A 9,039-nucleotide genomic window follows, 5' to 3' on the forward strand; every position below is an offset into this window, starting at 1 on the left:
GCTTATTTTAGCACATGCGCTCAAAAGCCCGGTTGGGTTTATCCAGGGAGATCTTATTTTCAGGGAAACAGGGTTGTAACTTTTGGGTTTTTTAATTGATATTTAAGGGAGATGTCAGACAGTTTTCTACTTCCCGTAGACTTTTATCCCTTTTAATCAAGTAATACAGCATCTTCTGATCGTCTTTTATCCATCAAAGGGGTTAGATCTGTCAATGTTCTCATCAGATCATAGCTAAGTGATCAGATTGCTCTTGGCTGAGATGAATAGGAATGATAGGAGTTGAGATCTAAACCCTGAAACTGATAATAATTAAATTGGGCAAAAAAAAATCCACTTTATAGGCAACTGTAAAAATTCAGACGTATCATCAATTTAAACCAATGCTGTTCCATGCAATATGCTCACATTCCAGACATTATTATAGAAGTACATAGTGCATACAAGTACTATGCTTTAAAGGCACAAATTGCTCAAGATATTTATGGGATTTTAGTTTCTATTGAAACTAAAACATTGACCACAAAAAATAAATATTGGATTTCAGGAGAGGTAAGTGTTACAGCTTTTATCTGTTCAGACATCAGGGAGAGGGTTACTAATAAAATTTAAAGCACTTTTCACTCAATTAGTAAGCAAGTGAAGGATGGGGGGCGGGGGAACCAGTCCTAGATTGGTGGCAGAAGTAATCTACTGTAGGAAATTGCAATCCTACAATTTGGATTACACATTGATGCTTTCCTTCCACCTGATTTAATGGCAGTATGTGCAAAAATAAACCATTCTATTTGTTTGTTTGTTTGTTTGTTTGTTGTCTAAGATGTACAAGGTAACAAGTATAAGTATGAACATGAACAAAGCAAGTAAATGCAGATAAATGGGGACAGTAAGACATGGACGGTAGGCATGCTGGTGCACTTATGCATGCCCCCTGCTACCTATGGTTTATGGTTTCTCTACCATAAATCCAGATTCCAACTCTGTCTCTATATTTTCTCTGGCAATGATACTTCAGTTTCTGCTGCTATAGCCATAATATCCACTCATCTTTCCAATATGATATCCACTATCATTTTCAAGTATGCCAATTCATTCTAGGTAAAACATCTTTCTGCTGTGAGTATAAAAGAGCAAATCTATATAATCCAACTTCTGAAGTGGTGTTATGCAAAAACAAGCAGGAAACCCTTAATCTTCTGGAACATTCCATCATTGTGAGAAAAAAAGATTCTAGAAATAATGGTTTCTTTCCACCACCACCACCACCACCACCACCCCAAAATTCACCATGTCTGTTTTTAGTGGAATACAATTTTTGCTTTTTGTTGATTAAAGCTATTAAATTTTGTTGATTAAAGCTGATTCCTCCCCCCCCCCCCAATCATTGGCGCTTAAAAACAGGAAATGCTAGATGAATGCATACTTTTAAACATACTGTGGAGATGTAGAAAGAAGACACTTGAAATATTGCACAATTTGCCATTTCAAGAAGGTTCTCCTGTTTAAAGCTTTTAACAAAACTAGAGAAGTTGTTTAAGTTTTAAGGAATTTAAGGACCCTCCCCCCCCTCCCATGAGATCCAGCATCTCCAGCAAATGAAGGCAGGATAATCTTTACTAATAACCCTAGGAATGTTAATATATCCTAGTTGTTTACATAAAAAGTTTATATTATAGATATAATAAAACTTCTAACATTACCCACATAATTTGTGGAAATTCAGATAAGCACACGTCTGTTCTAAGTACGTAGAGATTTTATGTATGAAATCTAATAATTCATATTCTGATTTTACTTATAGGAAAGATGCTTTTAATATGCATAAATGTACAAAGGATTGAACAGTATTTGGAAATTAATGGACACAATTCCCATGAATTACATGTGCCTATTAGTGCTAATGTTTTCTTATTCATGTCACCTTTTTATGAATAATTAATATGGTTTGCCCAATTCCAATTGTGTGCAAATACGTACTTCTATGTTTTGGTATAATTGAGGATCAAATCAGTATTTTTTAAGCACTGCAAAAAAAAAACCTGAGATGGTAGAGGAATATGCACATGTAAACCATAGATAATGTTATTATGCCACCTTCATAACATAAACCATCGGTGCTTTATGAGTGATGCTCATAGATGGTGTCTATATAAAACCCAAATCCAATCATTTTTAAATGATTGTGATCACATGCAATAGATACATCTTCTAGATTTCAAAATTCTAACAAAATCTCAGGGTTGCATTCCTGGGAATCCTGTTCTTTTTAATGAACTAATGTGAGGATTATTCTTAAATATTTGTTTTATATCCAGGCCTGATCATGTCTAGCATCTGAAAAGATTGCCAGTCCCTGTATCAAAAAACTGTACATGTCTCTCACTTAAATCATTATAAAACCCATGTTGACATTTATATATAATATGGATTAAGGTAGCAACTAGTATGAAATTCATAAGTGCTATATGAGATTTGACAACATGCAATCCTAAGGAGACACAAATTGTACTGTGATTCTAGCTCTCTAAGAGCTACTGTTGACCCCAAGCACTCTGGTTTCAAATAATAAATTCTTGCTGTGCATACATGTATCAGCCCACCTAAGAATTATGGTGATCAAATATCAGTTTCAGCTAGCTGGTTTTTTTTGTTGTTAGAGGATTTGCAATGTAAGAACAATTGCCCCAGGGTGCTGCAGTATTTTTTAATAAAAACACTCTTTGACATCAATATGAAGAGTAAAAGACATAGCAGTAAAAATGTTAAATGTCACAAGTAAGTCTATAATTGCTACATTTAAAAAAAAACCCAGAAGATACCAAATGAGGCATTTAAAGGAATATGGAATAAATAATTAGAAAACCCAGTGTGTGAACTTCAGGAAAAGCCAATTTTGACACCCATACATCATATTTCTAGCTCTAATTTCAGTTAATCCAACTGAAATGTTTTGGGATGCATGTCATACCTATATGTGTTTAGAAGGAAGCTGTTGTGTTCAGCCAATGATTGGTGTGGTAGTTCTAAAATGCAATACTAATTCATAACAAGGCCATATTAGTCATTTGAAAGAGATGCTTTATAGAATGCAGGAATTGTTCAAACATTAATTGTCTTATTCTAGGTTCTTATGACACATGCAAAGGTCACTCCATAGATGTACAGAGAGAATATGGTGCATCACGGCCACTTTTCCACTGAAAGAGATGCTTTGTATGCACTTTTTTGCATTTCGAAGCATTTCTCTGAAGAATTTGCACACCTTCCATTCATATAATACCATCATGTAATACAGTAACTGCGTGTGACTCATTGTAATTCAAAAGAATTATACTATAATTATACTGTAATTCAAAAGAGTTATGTACAAATCATTTAGAATTGAATAGAATGACAGCAGAAATCTACGTTACCGTTCAATCCTGTAAGACTGGAAGAATGTTCATTCTCCACCTATTATTCAGAGGACCGAAGATCCTATACCTCTATATATGGAAAAGAATTCTATTGCTGAAAGATTCATTTGGGGAAGCATATATTATATGTTTTAATGAAACATATTTTATAAAAACATATTTTATAAAATTTTAGACTTACTTTGTATGTAAAAAGAAGAGAAACCCACAAAACATGTAACTGTTATGTATGAGATACACATGATACACATGAGATATTTTATAAAATTTTAGACTTACTTTGTATGTAAAAAGAAAATAAACCCACAAAAACATGTAACTGTTATGTATGAGATACACCAGCAGTGGTGGGTTGCAGGTGGTATGCCCCGGTACAGGCGTACCGGAGCCAGCCGGGAGCACTGGATACCGTTCCAGTACGGTGCTCCAGAGGGGCCACCCACCCGCCCGAGCTCCCATACAGCACATGCGCGGCACTCCACAGAGTAGCTGGAGCGTCGCAGAAGTGCTTGAATGCATGTGTGTGCTGCGCATGTGTGAGTGAGTGCTGCGTGTGTCTATGAGGACGCTGCCAGCCCCGTTCCAACCGTACCGGTTGGAACGGGATTTGCAACCCACCATTGTACACCAGGAAAATGTATAATTTATTATTTACATGATGGAATGTACTGTCTTATCAAGTATCTACCAAGACACCTACTGTATGAAAACAATACAGCACTTGATTCTATGAAAATGTGTATCTGTATTTGTGTTATTAATCTGTATGTTAATATATATATAGTAAAATAGAATCACAAATAGAATAAGAGAGTTGGAAGGGACCTTGGAGATCTTCAAGTCTAACCCCCTATACCAGGCAGGAAACCCTATACCATTTCAGATAAATGGTTGTCCAATTTCTTCTTAAAAACTTCCAATGCTGGAGTATTGACAACTTCTGGAGTCAAGTTGTTCCACTTTTTAATTGTTCTAAATGTCAGGAAATTTCTCCTTAGTGCTAGATTGCTTCTCTCCTTGATTATTTTCCATCTTTTGCTTCTTGTCCTGCCTTCAGGTGCTTTGGAGAATAGATTGACCCCTCTTCTTTGTGGCAACCATTAAGCTATTGGAACACTGTCATCACATCACCCCGAGTCCTTCTTTTCTTTAAACTAGACATACCCAATTCCAGCAACCGTTCTTTATATGTTTTAGCCTCCAGTCCCTAATCATTTTGGTTGCTTTTCTCTGCACTCTTTCTAGATTCTCCACATCTTTTTTATATTGTGGCGACCAAAACTGGATGCAGTATTCCAAGTGTGGTGGCCTTACTAAGGCATTATAAAGTGGTCTTAACACTTCATGTGATCTTGATTCTATCCTTCTGTTTATGCAGCCTAGAACTATGTTGGCTTTTTTGGCAGCTGCAGCACACTGCTAGCTCATATTTAAATTGTTGTCCACCAGGACTCCAAGATCCCTCTCACAGTTATTACTGTTAAATTAATACATTTAATTCATATATATGCTTCCAGTGCAATACAAGATGCTTATTATTTTTTGAAAGCCCTCATGGCATAAGACCTGGTTATTTGAGGCAGACTGCCTGTCCCCCATGATATCTGCTTGGCTGATTCAATCATGTGTCAGGTTTGACACATTCCAAGTTCCTTTACTGGACCAATGTTATCTATTGAAATACTGGAAGCCCATTTTTTCTGTAGCAGCACTACCTTCAGGAACAAGATTCTCCCTGAGATCCAAATACCACCACCACCACCACCCAGCTGTTGTTTAGAACAACCTTGAAGACCTGGCTCTTCACCCCAATATCAGGGAGTGAGACCGCCTACTTTATTGCACCTGCCATATTTTATCTTTATTGATTTTATGGTGCTTATTAATTGTATGAGCCATCCAAAGTCAATGAGAGTCAGGATGCATGCAAGTTTAATAAATCATCATCATCTTCATTATTATAATCTAATTTCCTTTTGGATTGGCAGCATTATGCAAATCATGGGAAAAGAAATTAAAAGAAGGTAAAAGAAAGGGAACGAAAATCAATTTTATACTATTAATTATAATACCACATCTTTCTATCCTTGCAAACCACCCTTGCTTCCATCGTCTCCATACACTGATTCATACAGTCCCTCATGTTTTGTCCTTTCCCCATCAACTCCATCTTAACATTTCTCAATTTTTCCAAGGTTTGACTTACAATTTCTGATTCATGCTCAAAAAGGTATATTAGATATTCAAATATAATGTCTCTCTAAATGGGTAAATTATGAATAGCAGTTCTTCAGTGGATCGATAGCATGAGATCTGGATGTTTCCCACAGCACTGCTAGCTTCCAGAAAGCACTAAGGACAATATTCCACATCCATCCGTCCAATTATTGCACAATAATGATTCTTAGAAGTATATTATTTTTTCAGTGATGATGATCCATATGTTGCTGAACTACAACTCCTAGCCTCATTTGCTATTCTTCAAATTACCAAGAATGCTGATAAAAATAATAGTTCAACATGATTTTTAAGAGCAGAAATTCCTGATTCTTGTTCTATTCCCAGAAATTTTCGCACCGGAAGGGATTGCGGTATGTGTTACTTTTGCCAGAAAGTGGAAAAATGACAGACTCTGGAACAGTCTCAGCATTGGAAGGCTTCCACAACCACAACCCTCAAAAATGAATGTTGTGGCCAAAAATTTTAGGAAATTGTTAGGGGTGGTGGTGGAGCTGTTAAGGGAAGGCTGCTGTCAAGTCGACATCCTCTACATTCCAAAATCCAATATTCAAGGAAAACAGTGTGAGTTCTATATCTTTGAAGGAGCTCTGGCTAACACTAAGGGATCTATATAGTTCATTAGCATTTTAATTGTTTCTTCTGTTGTCACACTTTTTAAAGTACGTTGAATGGAATATACAAATATAATGAAATCCAATAGCAGTCTGCAAGATTTTAACGTGGAAAGGAAGGACTGAAGGAGAATGCTTTCCCCCAAAAGCATCAGAAGACATTAAGCTTCATTTTTAATGGGAACTTGTGCATAATATTATAAGAATTACTGCTGCAACAGAGGTCTGCTTCAGTGGTGTACTAGTTTATCTGTAATACTCTGTTTGTAACATAAGTATGAAGTACTGATACAGCACTTTTCTTTCATTCCAGTTTGAAAAAAAACATGTCCTCGTAAGTTTCCCAAAACATATGCTATCCTCCAGAGGTGAGCTTCTGGGAGTTTGCAGGGGTTCGGGAGTTCAGAGAACCCCCAAATCCAACTCTTGGCTAATGCCGCCAACCCCTCCCTTTCCGGGAGTCCGGGCCCATTTTGGATGCAGGTAAGTGCAGGGTGTGTGCGGAGACTCAAAGAGGGTAAAAAATGGGCCTCCAGAGCCTGGAGAGGCTGTTTTCGCCCTCCCAGAGGCTCGAGAAAAGACTTGGGAGCCCAGGGAGGGCAGAAATCCCCCCTGCCATGGTGCAGGAGGCCAACTAGGCCACGCCTACCATGGGCATGCCCACCCAGCAACCAGGCAGAGAATCCCTTGCTAAAACTTTTTAAGCCCACCCCTGCTATCATCAAACATAGGAGTCTGTGCTGCTGGAATTTACAGGAAAGGCCAAATCTGGGTAGTCCATTCTGAAATGCAATCAATAATTAGTTCAAAAGTGATTTGTTTCCTTGTCAAAAATAGCAATTTCGGATATTTGTTTATTGTGCTAGACTGGACTGGATGCACTGGAGAAGAAAGTGATGGAATGGAATGTATGACTGACCTTTGGGAAAGAGGGGGAAAGATGCTTGCTTAGGAAACAATCTGACAAAAGAAGGCAGAGTCCTGAAGGACTTAAACTATCCAAGAAAGAAACTTAGGAAGGATCTGCACTAATTGATCAGATGGTTAAAAATGGCATTGCAAAGTTTTTAACTTCAAATTTGAAACACTGAAGTCAGCCTCCCCACCCCACCCTCCCAGAAGCAAGCCAGACAGGAAAAACTACCAGACAACTAAATTTACTTTATTAAAATGCTAAATTAACAGAATTTTGCAAGTCTGAAGGTACAAACATTCTACCTGAAACCATCTGATAAATTTGGGTGAGTACTTTCTACATTTTTTTATCTGACCATTAAATCCTTGGGCTCTTCTTTCTCTTGACTTATTTCCTAAGCAGCATTTATTTCCCCAAAGTCATCCACACATTACACAATTAAAACAAGTGAACAGAGCACGCTGTGTGAAAAAACAGATCAGTAAAAAAAATAAATTGTATTTGGTTTTGGGGAAAAAAGATGTGCTTATAAGAGAAATGTGCTACATAGTAAAGAAAGCATTAAATACAATACTGGATACAAAATTAGTTTCCTGCGCATCTTTCTTTTAATACATTTTAAGGAAAATGAGCAACTTATTTCAGTGTCTTATGTAACATGTTTGGTGTGGAGTAAAATCAATAAAATGTTTGAAGTAAAATGAATAAAAATCAGCTGGATGATGTCATGCAGGAGAGAAAGCAGCTCCTCAAGATGTGATAAATGAGTCATTTGTGGTTTTAAACACTATAAAAGGACACACAATGAGAATAAATTCATAGTAGCACTTTCACTTCAACATTTTACTGATGCATTTACCTTATCATATTAATTCTACAAGGTGGTCTTGATTTGTAACACCTCCATCTTTTCCTGTATTTTCCTTACTTTATTTTATTTTATTTTTTTAAATATGGGGTTAAGAAAGGAAAGTTGGAATGGCTCCCCAATTACTTTTGTTTAAGATAGCTCTCGATTTAGAACTAAAATTGACCCTGGCAATTCTGGTTGTAAGTCATGAAGATCGTAAAGCAGATCATCACATGACCGACCTGATATTATGAGGTTTTTTGTAATGGCTGTTAAGCAAACTCTTTGGGTGGGGTTTTTTGGAGTTTTTTTTTTTGAAATTGGAAGCAAACATCGGTTTTCATCAAAAACATTCATAAGTTGTAATAACATGACCTCAGATGCTGCAAACTGTCACAAATACAGGCCAGTTGCCAAGCCTCTAAAAAATGACCATATGAATGGTGGGCATGGGGGGGGAGTGGTCAGAATTTTGAATACGTTCCAACGCGTCCTAAATTACATTTTGGGGGAATTCGTTGTAACTTCTAATAGTTGCTAAGTGACCAGTTTTAAGTTGAGGACCACAGAGAGGAGGGGGTCAAGCTATTTTCCAAAGCACCTGACGACTGGACAAGGAATAATGGATGGAAACTGATCAAGGAGAGATTCAATCTAAAAATTAGGAGAAATGTTCTGACAGTGAGAGCAATCAACCAATGGAACAGTTTGCCTTCAGAAGTTGTGGGAGCTTAATCACTAGAGGCTTTCAAGAAGAGATTGGACTGCCATCTGTCAGAAATGGCATAGGGCAGTGATTGCAAATCTTTTTTGGCTGCCATGCCAAAAGCGGGAGGAGCCCGGGGGTCATGCACCAGCATGCCACACCCATAATGCTATGCGCCCTTCCTAGTGTGCACGCATGTGCACAATCAGCAACACACACACACCCCTTTTGCCACGGTTTTTCCACCTTCCCCAGCTCCAGAGGCTTTCTAAGAGCCTGGGGAGGGCGAAAACAGCCTC

This window comes from Natrix helvetica (genome assembly GCF_964273705.1).
Source record: "Natrix helvetica genome assembly, chromosome: 3".
Lineage (NCBI taxonomy): Eukaryota > Metazoa > Chordata > Lepidosauria > Squamata > Natricidae > Natrix > Natrix helvetica.